Raw genomic sequence first — 15,645 nt, forward strand, 5'->3', positions numbered from 1 at the left:
AGTCTGGGTGTCTGAGCACGCAGTATTTCAGAGACAAGAGTACAGTGGTCTTTAGTTATGTATTTTGGGTTATTTAAACTCATTTTATGCACTCCTCACAGTGCTGTCAAGCTCCTGGTCAGTCTGATGTCTGACTGCGATCAAAAAATGTCTACAAGATACCACAGCAAGGTGAAAAAAAGAGATCTTTCACTCAAAATCAAACTTGCATTGTGAGATGAAATGGAGAGCAAATTAAGACTTTTGCTGAAGTTTCCTGCAGATGTGTCTCCTGAAACAATACCACAATAATCTTGCATGCCACAACTAAAAGTTCCAAAAAGACCAATAAAAGGTAACCGAGATCTCATCATGCATTAATGCATTAACATGCTGCATCAAGCTATTTAAGAAATCATTCTCTAATTAGTATTTTTTGCCTTATTTTCTAGTAAAAATGTCTGAACATCCCTAAAACAAGAAAAATGTACTTGCAAAATCTATCGCATAAAACAGGTTTTCCCAAACTGGGAAGCAGGGGTTTGTGAGCTATAATTTAATAATAAATTAAATTATAAAAATGTAAAATAAGAATTTTAAAATTAAAAACGTAAACAAATATAAATAAAACACATTTTATACTTTATATTAATGCTTGAAATGTTTTATTTGTTTATCTGACCATTAACCAACATCACTGTGAAAAAGCAAATATGTTGTCAAATTATTGAAATATTAACTTAAAATCTGAGATACTGAAATCTCAAACAAATAGGCCTATTTTATTTATTAAGTGTTTGGCTGGCAAAAAAGTGGAAATCTCTGGCATAAACTATTGAAATATAGACACGTTTCACACTAAATTGGATAAATCCAACAGAGAAGCAGTAGCTTAAAAAATGTAGCTTGACAAGACCAAAATACCTAACTCTGTAATCACACTGTATGTCAATGATTGCCTCATTTGAATCTATTTTTATTTCCCCCAAGGACAAATAAAGATGATACATAAAGAAAGTCTCCTGAGCCGCAAAAGAGCAACGGCTGAGCAATAAAATCTTCCTCTGGAGAACTAGCAAAACAAAAACAGGTGAATGGTTAAGAGATTTCCTCAATCCTCGGGTGGGATTCAGTCAGGTTTGAGCGCTCTGCTGAGACTCAGATGTTCATACAGTAACTACACAACCTACGGTTCCTCAGAGACGGAGAGAAAGAGACAGAGGAGAGAGGAAAAAGATAAGAGAAAATTACAAGAAGTCCTCCACTGGAGAAAAATGTGATCTGTTCACAAAAGTATTAAAGGGATGGTTCACTTTCAAATTAAATTTAGATATGTTTTAGCTTACCTCAAGGGCATCCAAGATGTAGGTGTCTTTGTTTCCACAGTAGTTTCCATTTTGATATTTTTAGGTCAAACCGTTCTTGTCTGTGACTCATATAATGGAGGTCTATTGTCACCACCTCAAAGAGCACGCACAGAGAAGTCCAAATTAAACAATTCCCCATCGTAAGTACACATTGATGACCTAAGACACGAAACTAGTGGTTTGTGTGACAAAACGAACAGTATTTATATTGTTTTTACCTTTTGTACACAACCACATTCAACTGATCTGAGGGCGCAAGTGCTTCCTGATGTGACGTGTGCGCGGGCTCTGGCTTAGTCTGCGCAAGCGCGGAAAGCACCGGAAGTGACCTCTCACGCGTGTACGTCACTCATTGTTTACACTTACTGTCTATGGTTTACACAGAGATTTCGGAAGTGTTACCTTTTACTGTAAAGATCTAAACATATTTAGACGTACAGGAAATTGCAATGGAAGACGATTTCAATATATCAACAGACAACGTTGAATTTTTTTCACACCCATATTTATTTGAACCAGAATACACAGCAGCACGTCTTCAAGCCTCAGAGAGATAGAGGCTCTTCTCAATTGGTGCTTCAGTAGCAAGTGTTGTGAGATGCCAACAGAAGTGGAGAGCATATGTTGTCACGAATGGAACATAGCAATGCCACAACTACAAGACGACGATGAGGACATTGACAATATCGCATCACACACCTGCCTGACTGAAGATCCTGAGTTTTCTCCACTGTTGAGACGCAGCGTTTTGCACGTTGTGTTTAGTTTGCCACGTATAAACTGGAGGCGACGTCCAATGCCAGAGGGACTCATTGGCATGCTGTCAATAGAGTGATTAATGTGTTGTATTTTTATTATAATCGCAAAGATTATAGGGTGCATTATAAACAAATTAATTAATTACTGCATTATATTTCAGACAGTGCAGATTGGTGGTGTATCGTGTGGTAAACAGGAAACAATGAGTAACGTTCATGCGTGAGAGATCACTTCCAGCGCTTTCCGCGCTTGCGCAGACTAAGCCAGAACGCGGGCACACATCACACATCAGGAAGCACACGCGCCCTCAGATCAGTTGGACGTGGTTGTGTACAAGAGGTAAAAACAATATAAATACTGTTTGTTTTCTTACACAAACTGCTCGTTTCGTGTCTTAGGTCATCAATGTGTACTTACGATGGGGAATTGTTTAATTTGGACTTCTCTGTGCGTGCTCTTTGAGGTGGTGACCATAGACCTCCATTATATGAGTCACAGACAAGAACAGTTTGACCTAAAAATATAAAAATGGAAACTACTGCGGAAACAAAGACACCTTCATCTTGGATGCCCTTGAGGTAAGCTAAAACATACCAAAATTTAATTTGAAAGTGAACTATCCCTTTAATAAAGCAAATTAAATCCAAAAAAAGAAAGAGAAACGGGCAGAGAGAGTACCATAAAAAAATAACGATTAACATTGAAAGCATAATTTAATTTGCATAGTGCATACAGTCTATATTCTCCACTCAGCTGTAGCTCTTCCATTCAATTTGCACTTCCAGACATTGAAATGTTTTAATATTTTTGTAATTTTTTTTTTCAAATTATTATTTTTAAAAATTAATATATTTTTGTAATTTTTTTTCATCCAATCTAAATTGACATTCAACCAACAGATTAATCAAAATAGTCAAAATTGTTAAACAAATTTCTCAGTTTCTATTTTCATCTAGTAGTAGAATGCTTAATAAATCACAATAAGCTTAAAGCTGCAGTCCGTAAGTTTTTTTGGTTAAAAATGATCCAAAATCAATATCTGAGCAAGTACATAACCAGCCAGTGTTCGAAACCATCGCCTTACTTTAGCCCGATTCACAATGGTTCATTTATAATATTGTTTTCTAATTTGAGTGGTTCGGGTAGGTTTTCGCGGGAAATTCGAGGATGGCATTGCATCATTACGTCAGGTCTGTAAACATAAAGAAGTCGTCCCAGCTACTAGACAATCGCATGTGAGGATCCTGCAGGTGACGGATCGTTTAATTAAAGCCTATTCCCAAAACAGCTGGAATAATTAAATGTCAAAAAATAATTTTGATGGCGGATTGCAACGCATGTGAATTAAATTTAATTATATTCCAGTGAAATGTGCTTCTGATTACAGATAACCTGGGTTTACACAAGATGTGTATTTTGAAGACAACCAGTTCGATGGGAGCATAGATTGCTCTTTGGGATAAAATAATTTCTTTATATGAAATTCGAATGATGTGACAATTAGAGATTAGACTGTACAGAAGTTGAAATCTACATGCTAATACACACAATACTCATAGTCACGCAATGCTGATGATGTTAACATTAAGAATTTGAGAATAAAGTATAACAATAATAATAATTTGCAGTGATATAGAAGATATAGAATAGATTGCGGTGATATAGAATAGATTAATGTGCAAACTTCAAACAACTAGACAAAGTTTTATGAGGAAAGTGAAATATAAACCAGGCAAAAAAAATTATCTACCGTGGTTAAATGAAAACATAAGGTCACTCATGAAACAAAGGGACCAAGCTCTTAAGATGGCTCTCAGGAACAAAGTGGATCATGAGAAGCGTCTATTTGCCACACTGAGAAATAAGGTTGTAAAAGAGCTCAAAAAGGCAACATTTTTTACTAATGCTATAAGTGAAACAAAAGGGAACAGTAAAGAAATCTGGCAGAATTTGAATAAATTAACCGGGAAATATAATACCATTAATAAAAAAATCGAATTAAATATAAATGGAAATGTGATCGATGATCCAAGTAGAGTGGCCATAGCATTTAATAATTATTTCATTGATTCTATAAAAACTTTGACTCACAATTCCCCGGGACTGAACTATTCTATCGCTCCTCTGAATACTAATGCTCCCATTTTAACTTTTAGAGAAGTGACTAATTCCAAAGTGTGTATGATTATTTCCTCCTTAAATTGTTCAAGGGCAAAGGATGTTTATGGAATGGACACAATATTTATTAAAACTCATAAGGAGGCACTCATTCCTCCTATTATAAAAATTATTAATCAGTCTATCATTGATGGAGTTTTTCCAAGTGCTTGGAAAACTGCTACAATTACACCAGTGTATAAATCAGGTGATCATATGACTATTAGTAATTATAGACCCATCAGTATCAAAAATTGCCGAAAATAGATAACATTTCATTTAAATGCTACATCTTTTACATTAAATCCAATGCAATTTGGCTTTAGGAAACATCATTCCACTGAAACAGCTAATTGTTTTCTTTTGGAAAATATAAAGTCTGAACTTGACCAAGGAGGTGTAGTTGGGTCGGTCTTCCTTGATTTGAAGAAAGCTTTTGAAACAGTAGATCATGAGATTTTAATAACAAAGTTATCAAAGTTTAATTTTTCATCCAGTGTCATCAAATGGATACAATCATACCTTTTAGATAGAAAACAATGTGTTTGCATAGGCCATAAAACTTCCCAAGTAACTGATAATGACTTGGGGGTACCGCAAGGTTCAACTTTGGGTCCTCTGTTGTTCTGCCAGTATATTAATGATCTACCTGAAGTTTGTCCTTCTGCAGTAACTTGTCAGATGTACTACGCTGATGATACGGTTATATATGTACATGCAAAAAACAAGAGGCAAGCTGCCAAGGAACTATCAGCTACTATGGTCAATATTTCTAATTGGCTAACAAACTCTTGTTTACATCTTAATACCAGTAAATCTGTATGCATGTTCTTTTCGAAATCGGCAAATAAAGATCCCGATCCAGAAGTTACTGTAGCAGGAAGAACACTGTCAATTGTACAGGAGTTTAAATATTTAGGTATAATACTAGACACACAACTGACATTTAAATCACAAGTTAAAAAAGTTGTAAACAGAATTAAATTTAACTTATTAGAAGTAGAAGGCATATTAGAAGTAATTTGACTACAGAGGCCTCAAAGTTGTACATCGATGCCATGATATTGTCACATATGAACTACTGTATGACCAGCTGGACGCAGACAGGAAGGACCGCATTACAGTCAGTAGAAACAGTAGAAACGGGCTTTGAAAACAATGGATAATAAGTCAAATTCTTTTCATCATTGTAATATTTTAAAGAAACATGTTTTTTTAAACTGGGAAAATATGGTCAAATTCGCTGATATCTTGCTTGTGTATAAAATGTTCCATGGTTTAGCCCCCCCTCCACTCAATGAATTTGTTAAACAAAATCTTAACGCATCCACCAGAGCGACTTCTAGAGGTGATTGTAAAATATCATATAGGAAAAGTTCCTTTGGACAGTCAGCCTTTTCCTACCGTGCAGCGCATACCTGGAACACAGTACCTACAGAAGTAAGAAACATTACCTCTCACCACCTTTTCAAAAACTATAAAACAGTGGTTGCTGGACAATCAAATATGTTGTCATAATCTGTAGTAGTGCAGTTATTTACTCACAGGTTGATATATTCTATGTGACATTATTTGTGCTTGTTTGATGTTGACTGTGTCTATGTAATCTGTTTATGTTTTTAATGTGTATGTATGCAATGTTTTTTACAGTTTTATAATAACAACCTCCCAGGGACTCCAGATGAAAATTAGTCTGTACGGATATATCTGGCTCATTTACATTTGGACATTGTCCTTATGTTCATTAATGTGCATTGTCCCTTTTAAATAAATAAACAAACAAACAAACAAACAAATATGAGCTAATCGATCATTAGATTAAATCACTATTGGTAGCGTCATTTATTGTAATGTTTTTTTCCCCAGTTGGTCAGAACAAAGCGAACAGAGAGTAACATTTTGCTAAATAATATACACATTACATTACATATTCATCATATTTTTAAACTGTACATCAATATTTTATGTATATTTGAACAAACACATCATGAAAGGTTTTTTTGACAGTCACTGTTTAAACGTTTATATTTCAAAAAACTAATTGGAGTAGAAACATGATTATATCACTGAAGGTTATTATGCAGTTATTTTGTTAAAACTGCCTTATGTGCAATTAAACAAATCAGCTCGTAATGTACAAACTGAGAGCGTTCATTAGTCTACAGTTGAGAGGGATTTTTTATCCTTGAAGAAAACTGATATGGACTCTTCTTAATATATATACAAATGAATGGATATTGAATCGAATGAACTGAGAAATTCATCACATCCAATCATGAAATTCGTGCAACACTCTGCTTTAATCATTAGTCGTAGCTCTGAACCAATGTTCCCGTGTGCCTTCAAGCAACTAAGTGACAGAATGAAATGTCAGTCCTGAAACCAGATGGCTCATGGGAGAAAAGAGCACAAGGCCCAGCCTGACCTGTCGGACACAACAAACACGACAGCAATTACCCGCACGCATAGATCATATCCCACATCTCAGGAGGAAGTCATCGGCCCCTTCAAGGAGACTAATAGCTCTGCTGTTCTGACATTTTCTTAACCTTTAAAGCCATCAGCGAGACCACCATTCATCTTTCTTTGCAACGCTCCAAAAACAGACAAAACAGTGGGACGCCCCAGCAGAAAGAGTTATGTTAGACCAATTTCACTAGGACTGAGACAAATGTGGACTGGGAAGGTGAACGTGCGGTGAAGAGAAAGCTCAAGAGCGTCGGGTGTGCAGACACTATTCATTCAAAGGCGATTTGCGGTACGCTAATATTAGGGACCGTCCCCCTCCTGGGACAAAACAGGCTTAAGTGCCTCAATCAAGAACACATGACTGGAGATCTCAGAAACTCAAACAACCGGGGATCAAACTTACGACTTTTGGGACGTCCTGAATGCAGCGCTGTTTTTCCTCCCCTGTGAAAACAGATGCAGAGTTTTCCTGCCCTCGCTCATGAAATCACTCACACTAAACTGACTGTTCCTATGCACATAGGAAACTTTATGTCACATTTGGAAGGGGAGTAAAAAATGGCCTCGTCCACAACTCTTGACAGGTCACTGCCTGGAAATATGATTCACGTCTTATTTAAAAGAACAGTTCACCCAAAGTGAAAATTCTGTCATCGTTTACTCACCCTTATGTCAAATAAAGTCCACATGAATTTCAGTGAATGCTAAAGGAGATGCTCTGAAGAACATCCATGCAACAAAAGCACACCGTGATCTATCAAGCTCCACTTAAAGCTTCCACTTGAGAAGAATCTCCATATGAGCCCTATATTTAGAGTCTTCTGAAATAGATTTCTATATAAAACAGACTGAACTGTACATTTCACATGGACAAGTAATGCCAGATTTAACATCAAACTGCAAGGGTTCTCACATGACAGGAAAATAATCGCTTGGACATTCCACAAAACATCTACTTCTGTCAGGGTTATTACAGATGACTAAAACTGAAACCATTAAAAACTGTGATATTTAAAATAAAATAAACATTAACTGAAATTTCTCCTTTGAATTTAGCTTGACTTTAGCTTGATAATTTAAACTAATACTAAAATAAAAATGAATAATATATATATATAGTTAATAAACTAAAAAATAATAAAACACAACAAAATTATTAAAACTAACCTAACTTAAATTTAAATATATATATTATTCAAATATATTTTATAGTTTATTAAAAATAAAACTACTTCAGAATATTACTAAAACTGCATAATAAGGAGTATATAAAATTATAGTCCCTATTCTGTTCCACATAAGAAAAAAGTGAGTATTATGTGGCCATAATGTTCATTTTCAGGTATTTATTTAAATCAGTGAACACTCATGCAGCATGTTAATTGTTTAAGAACTCTTTTGTGTTGCTTCATCACTATAAACTCATCACACACCACAGTGTCAAACAACTTGGGAATTAACGTGGGAATACTGACGTCAAAAGTGTGAATCTCGACCGCAGAGTTGTATGTTTCACTGCAATTCACACTCTGACAGCAGTCGATGATTTCCGTGAGGAATGCATTAAACACATACAGCTCTACAACACACAAATATAATGCCAGGGTGTTTGTGCTGAATGCCAGAAGGTGTTTTGTTTATGATTACGATAATGACATTTATGTGATTGTTCAAACTCGCCATTAATAATTACCTATAATGCTCTAAAATAAAATATTATAAAAAAGAATCTTCTCACTTCTAAACAAGTATCATGTAGCAGTGTTATTTTAGTATTGAGATACTATTAATGATTTTATTATATGTTTAGAATTTTATATTTATATAATTTATGTTCAATTTGAAAGTTTTTCATTTTTATTATTCTAGATAATATTATTGATTTTACATATATATATATATACCTATAATTTGTTTAAAAAAACTAAACAAAAACTAATAAAAATGACAAACTATAAAATTAAGGTGAAAAAAGAAAATATAAATTTTTTTTACTCAAAATATGAATAATAAAATCAATAATATTATCTCGATATTAAAATAATAAAAATGAAAAACTATCAACTTAAACATAAAATATCTAAATAAAATTAAAAACATTTATAAAATCATTAATAGTATCGCAATACTAAAAAAAAAAATCATATATATATATATATATATGATATTGTAACCAAATGTTTACAAAATAGTTCAGGAAAATATAGGCCTATATAATGTATATGTAAAGAGTAACATGCATTCATATGAAAAATGCAAACAGCAAGCTGGTTCCCCCAAGTATACTATGCTTATTTAAGTTTCCATCAGTAGAGGTTTGTCAAACAGTAGTATTAAAACCTCTGCACTGACCAGACGGATGAACAGATAGGAAAAAAGATAGCTATCCTGCCTTATAAAAACACATTTCTCTTTAAAAAGACCTGCTTGTTTGACTAACCCAGTCTGGAGGTGCACAGACCCCCTTAAAACACAACACACCCCGCCGTGGCCAGAAGCATCAATGTGTCTCTTGTGCCTGACAGAGCACGTCTCTGTGCGGCTGGGCCTTGGGAACAGCAATATTTGCTTTAATATTTAAAACATTTAGCTTGAGCCATTTCACACAAGCTTGGCAGTGTTGTCCTTCATCCCCTCGGGTCTCGCTGCACTGCTTCTGTGCTTTACTACAATCAGCCTCCACAAACAGCCCCTAAAGCGGCTCCTCCAGCCCAATTCATCCATTCACCATCCCAACGTGAGGCAGCCGATATGGAAAACCCACAGTTCCTCATCACCCAGTTTTTCCCTCATCTATCTTTTCTCCACTTCCTGACCACAAGCGACACAGGCTGAAGTGGAGAACAGTGGCGCTAGTATTGGATGATATGTTTTCGGTCTAACCTGAGGTTTAGCGCTCCACTAGTGGTTTAGATTACCGTAAAAGAGTGCTGAGGTTTCAGAAGAGGTTTCTGGTTGGAAAGAAGACAGGCAGGTGAGAAGGCAGATTAGACACTATCTATTCATTCAACATTACTATTTTCCATATTTAATAATGATAAAGTCATTATAAACCTGGTGCTGATAAATGCTAATTTTGCTTCGACAACTAAACATTTGCTTCATTAAAACAAAACAATCATTAACACATTTTACAACTAATATTAAATTTACCCTGTAAAGTAAGACATATGAAATTAGCATTAAACTACTTACAGTATAAAATGCATATCTTTTTTTATGTGTGCATTAAAAACATATATATTTTCATTACATATGCATTATTAAATGCATATATTTGCATTATATTTTCAGAAACTACATATATATATGCATATATGCAGTGCAATAAAAAAGACATAAAGCACATTTAAAAACAAAAAGCATGGATAATCAAGTAAACTTAAGTTGCTTCAGTCCGGTAAGTATTCATCTTGATATATTACTAACAGTATAAAAGTTATTATGTTTATTTTATGAAGGTTTACATCCCAGGCTAATGCACTCATTTATCCTTTCCTCTTTTTTAGAGCTCGACAGCCTCTAAAAAGTCTTGCATCTTAAATCAAATCTTCACAAACACATTTTGTCTTGTTCTAGGCAGACACTTTCAGTTGTTTTAAGCATAAATCTCAGTAAATGTTGGAGTTTCTGCAATTATTTCTAGGAGGAACAGGGTGTAATTTGGGGTTATTTTCACTGACTTGATTAACATGACCTCAAAACAGCAGTGAACTTGACCTTTACTGTGGCAGCTTCACTTAGACCCAATCATGCACTTAACATTAACTATAAAATTACCTGCTAGAATGTTACACACACACACACACATGTGTGTGTGTTCAATGCACACACACTGTTCAATGCAGAGATAATTCTATTAAAACTCACAAATACAGTCCAATTCATCCACCAATAAAAAACTAAAATTAAATTTGTTGTAAACAGTTTGATATGTTGCACAATTTATGTCTACAAAAATTGATTTTAAGCATAATACTTTAAGTAAAAATGTCTTTAATATCATAAGAAAAACAAATTTAGTCAGGTTTATCCAGTCAGGTTTCTTTTTCGCACTCTCAAATTACTTGATAATTGCAAATCTAGCTGAATAATTTAATAAATAATACGTTCTGATTGCCCTGATCACATCTTTTATTCTTTTTTGAGTCCATGCATAATCTATACGTTTTATATGAATATTTACCAGGGCATTCCTGAAGAACTTTACATTTATTAAATCTATGACTGAAACTACAGGCCCATGTATCTCCAAAATGACTTATTTAGTGTGAATTATAACATCCAGACATTTTTTTCCATGTCTTGATGCATGTGGAACATTTCTACACAACAAGACACTCCCATTATAATCAACATATTCTACAGCTACATTATCTGTTCTCCTGGTGTGATGATTTCCCCCAACAGCCGACCCCTGAGCAAGATAAAGAAATTACAAACTAATTTTAAGTAAAAAAAAAAAAAAAAGAATTATGTTTACCAATGAATACTTCTCAACGTGGCCAAGAGAGTGCATAGAAATATAAATGTTTTTTTTTTTTAGTTAAAAAAATAATAATTAAGCATTAAATGCCAAATCAGCATATCAGAATAATTTCTGAAGATCATGTGACAGTAAAGACTGGAGTAATGATGCTGAAAAAACAGGAATAAGTTCCATTATATAATATATTCAAATAAAAAAACAATTGTTTTACATTATAATAATATTAAAAAATATTACTGTATTTTTGATCAAATAAAAACAGCCTTGGTAAGCAGAAAAGTCCTCTTTTTAAAACATAACAGATATCATGAACCCCAAACCTTAAAGGGGTCATATGATGTTGCTAAAAAGAACATTATTTTGTGTATTTGGTGTAATGAAATGTGTTTATGTAGTTTAAGGTTCAAAAAACACATTATTTTCCACATAATGTACATTATTGTTTGTCCTCTATGCCCCGCCTTCTGAAACACGTCGATTTTTACAAAGCTAGTTGTTCTGAAAAGTGAGGTGTGCTCTGATTGGCCAGCTATCCAGTGCGTTGTGATTAGCCAAATGTTTCAAGCGTCTGATAAAAATGTTATGCCCTTCAACATATACTGTTATGACGTGTCTCGGTCAGAACACGGGCATGACAGGACAAAAACAATAAAACCCATTACAAACGAGGCAGTTGTTGCATTCAGTGGGAACATCATTTCTGATTATAATGACTTATATTGTCTTTTTGCACCAAATAAACATAAAACTGTGTATGCATTTGTGATCGGAGAAATTAAAAACAACGAGTGCTACTGCTCAAAACATGCGTTTGAATCAAATCCTTTACATACTGTATGTAAACATAATTACATACCATGAGTCAGAAGCGCCTTGCAAAGAGTGAGGAATGGCCTTCTTTCTTTGCATGAACATTTAGCCGGCGTTATGCAAATCTTCCCGCATAGTGATGTAGACATGTGGGGGCGTGTTCAAACTAGGTGTTTTAGGGGGCGTGGCAGAGTCTTAACTTTTATAAAGAATATATCTTTGGATTTGAGACTTTATTCTTTGCATCTTTACAGATCTGCTTTCTGCACCAAGAGCTTGTAACACTTCAAAGAGAAAGGAAAAATTTAAATCGCATCAAATGACCTTTCATATAAATATATAAGAACAAACATCCATTTCAAGGGAAGACTCTGAGTTTTTCCTCCAGTAAAAGTCTTGTCTTGAGCTCCCAGCTCAGGGCATTTCTGATAGATTCCACATGAAATAAGGGTGTCTAGGACAGCTAATGGACCAGCGTGATTTAAATCAAGACACTGAGTTTAAATGGCTCTCTGAAAAGAAGAACCTTGAGGTTACAAACACTTTCAGAGAGCAAGTTTTCACCGTGTCCTCGTCCAACTCTGCAAGGTTTGCGTTTCTCAAATTGCACACTACTGTCTCCTCTCTAGTGACTTACCGATGCTAGATATGAGAGAAACAGAGAGCGAGGGCTGACAGAATGGGGTTGAAGGGTCATGTCGAGGAGACTAATTGAGCTGACAGAGGGAAGTCTCTCCTTTGGTATCACATTTCACTGGTGACCTGTCAGAATCGCTGAGACTCTACTAGGGCCATAGAGTCACTTTCTGACATCGTTTTGAGTAAACTTTTAAATGTAATGGTTCTTCTAGACCAAAACTTAGTTTCATGAGTTGTTCTGTTAAAGGAATAGCTCATCCAAAAGTGAAAAATTGCAGAAAATGTCCTCACACTCGGGCCGTCCAAGAAATAGATGAGTTTGTTTCTTCATTGGAACAGATTTGGAGAAATGTAGCATTCCATCACTTGCTCACCAATGAATGCTCTGCAGTAAATGGGTGCCGAGTCCAAACAGCTCATAAAAACACTATCCACAAAGAGTCCTCTATCAATAATATTGCTTTCTCCAGTGATAAAGTAATCTTATCTAAATCAGGAGCGAAATATGCAGATAAAGCACCATTTACAAGCAAAAACAGTCCAAAACAATTCTAATGTAACAAATATGTGGGCGGATTTATACGTGAAAGGACAAAAGGGGATGGACTTTTTCACTGGAGAAAGCATTATTATAGATTAACCAAAAGTTAAAACAACTTAATGATGGATTTGTTTCTTATAAACATGCAGCTTTTCAGTTCACAATATGTTAGTGTTTATTACAATTGATTACTTTTGGGTTATTATGATGTTTTGACACCCATTTACAGCAGAGGATCCATTGGTGAGTAAATGATGTGATGCTAAATTTCTATAAATCTGATTAAGTAAATTTGAGTACATTTTCATTTTTGGGGTGAACTATTGTTTAGTAATATAGTAACCTCCTAAAATCCCACAACAACCACCAAGATGTACACTAGCAACCAAATGTATTATAATTTTATTTCCATTATATAATCTATTGTTCAATAGGACTTTTTTTTTAATATATGGACTAAAAAATCATTAACAAAAAGACCATGTTAATTTAAGTAAGAGTTAACGTAATATGTATGTAAAATGTTAATATTGAATGTAAAAATACCTCTAAATATATGTTTGTAAATGTAAACATGAATTGAAAGTTTAGTATATACATCAATAACTAACTACATTTTAAGGATATTTTTTTAAGCAGGTGAATTTAGGTTTGTTTTCATCGTTCGACAGCGTGACTATTGGGTCAGTTCTGTTCATTCAGCCCTACATGAAATATTAATGATTTTGTTCTTGCCACAGCAATAATTCATGTAACAGACTTTTAAAATGCACTTCTAAATGTTTGATAACTGCTGAAACGGTGCTCGTGGCCATTGGGGAATATGGTAACTGGGGTATTTCTTAATTCAAGTTCCCCTGTACTAACCCAGATTATAAAGCCGATTAGTGTTAATGAGGTAGAGACATATTCATTTTAAACCATGACTGCTGATAAGCATATGAAAAGCATCTGTAACGAAGTTTGACATACACTTGAAGAGATGTTTTGTTCACCTGAAAATGACTTAAAAAAAAATAAGAAACAGAGAAATCACTAAATCTGTAGCATAAATTGTTTCTTCAACACAGCAATGATATTAATTGAGAAAAGGAAGATTTCCTGGTCTCCAGTTTCTCCTGTCTAAGAGAAAAACACATTGCACGTGTCTCCAAAGCGTTTCAGAAGAGATCTCAACAATGTCTCAAAATAATTCACTAAAGGCTGCAATCAAAAGTCCTCAATCTCAATATGGCAATACCAATTATAATTTATAGCTGTATATTCTTACTGTATGTCAACAATGATCTCAGTTGTGTCTTTTTGTGCTTCATGAGACCTGATTTGACCATGTGACCATTAGAACTGACTTGTATGCATTCAAAATGCACAAAACAGACAATAAATATAGAATGGGCATATACAAACTGTCTAATAAAAAAAGCCTGTAATGCAAACTAAAATCTATTTGCTTTTTAAAAAAATGATTCAAATATGTCCAGCCACAAATTCCTTCTTATAGTAAACACAAAAAGAAAGCGCAATATGCTCCTTGAGTCATTTCTGTAAGCATTCTGATGGAATGCACATCAACATTTAATTTCACAAAGTGCTAAAGAGAGCCAGCAGAGAAATCACATGCAGAGGTTATTATGACAAGGCCAGAGGTTATGCATTTAATAATGAAAATATGAGGGTGGTCTGTCCAGAAAATGAAAATGCAGTTTCATGTAACAGTCTAAGTGCTGAACCTCTGCATCACCTAAACTCCTGATTTAAACTTGCTCATGCAGGCAAGATTGAAATATCTGTTCATGACTAGACATACTTATAAGACCACAGCTTCCATCCACTGCATGGAGAATTAGCATGAAAAAATCCATATCAAACCATCTACATACTTCAAAGCTTAACCATTAAGAATTCTGATGTAGCCTATAGTAACGTTATATATACGAATGATACACTGTTCATTATGCATAAACAAAACAAAGGCAGACTATTAGTAAATCATAAGGTAATATTAGGCTAATCATCCAGTACAAAGCCCAGAATTATAATAACTGTAGCCCTCTACCGGCCTGCGCTTACATTACTATTTACACCATAACAATTATATTTCCAATCAACCAGTGCCATTAATTGTAAAGTGAATAAACAGTCTTAAAACAGACATGGCCAATGGAAAACAATTTTTTAAAACCACGCAAAAATATTAGACATAAAAAAACTTTCTGTCAAACTCACAACGGTGCTTTAACTTGCGGTTCTGCTTGTAAACATGGTCATATTTTGTCAGGAAACCCGTAAGAGTGATCTTACCTCTCCAGTCAGGTGGATCCAGGAGTAATTTCAGTGTGAGGGATATTCAGAAGTGTCTGCTGAGGTCTGTAAAGGCATCTGAGCTCTCGCCGACAGCACCGCTTCAAACCGGGACGAATCCTACCACTGCTGCC

The 15,645-nt window shown here is 34.6% G+C and overlaps 1 protein-coding gene across 2 annotated transcripts in view; it reads right to left on the minus strand.

Moving 5' to 3' along the window:
* sema5bb (sema domain, seven thrombospondin repeats (type 1 and type 1-like), transmembrane domain (TM) and short cytoplasmic domain, (semaphorin) 5Bb) overlaps positions 1–15,645 on the minus strand; it is a 59,241-nt gene extending 43,596 nt beyond the window's left edge. The window contains exon 1 of one of the 2 annotated variants that reach the window (XM_059571722.1): positions 15,512–15,645. The gene's annotated coding sequence lies outside the window, so the exon portion shown is untranslated. The remainder of the gene's footprint in view (positions 1–15,511) is intronic. The other variant, XM_059571723.1, reaches the window with a different exon arrangement.

The sequence above is a fragment of the Carassius carassius genome, chromosome 17, assembly GCF_963082965.1.
Source record: "Carassius carassius chromosome 17, fCarCar2.1, whole genome shotgun sequence".
Classification (NCBI taxonomy): domain Eukaryota; kingdom Metazoa; phylum Chordata; class Actinopteri; order Cypriniformes; family Cyprinidae; genus Carassius; species Carassius carassius.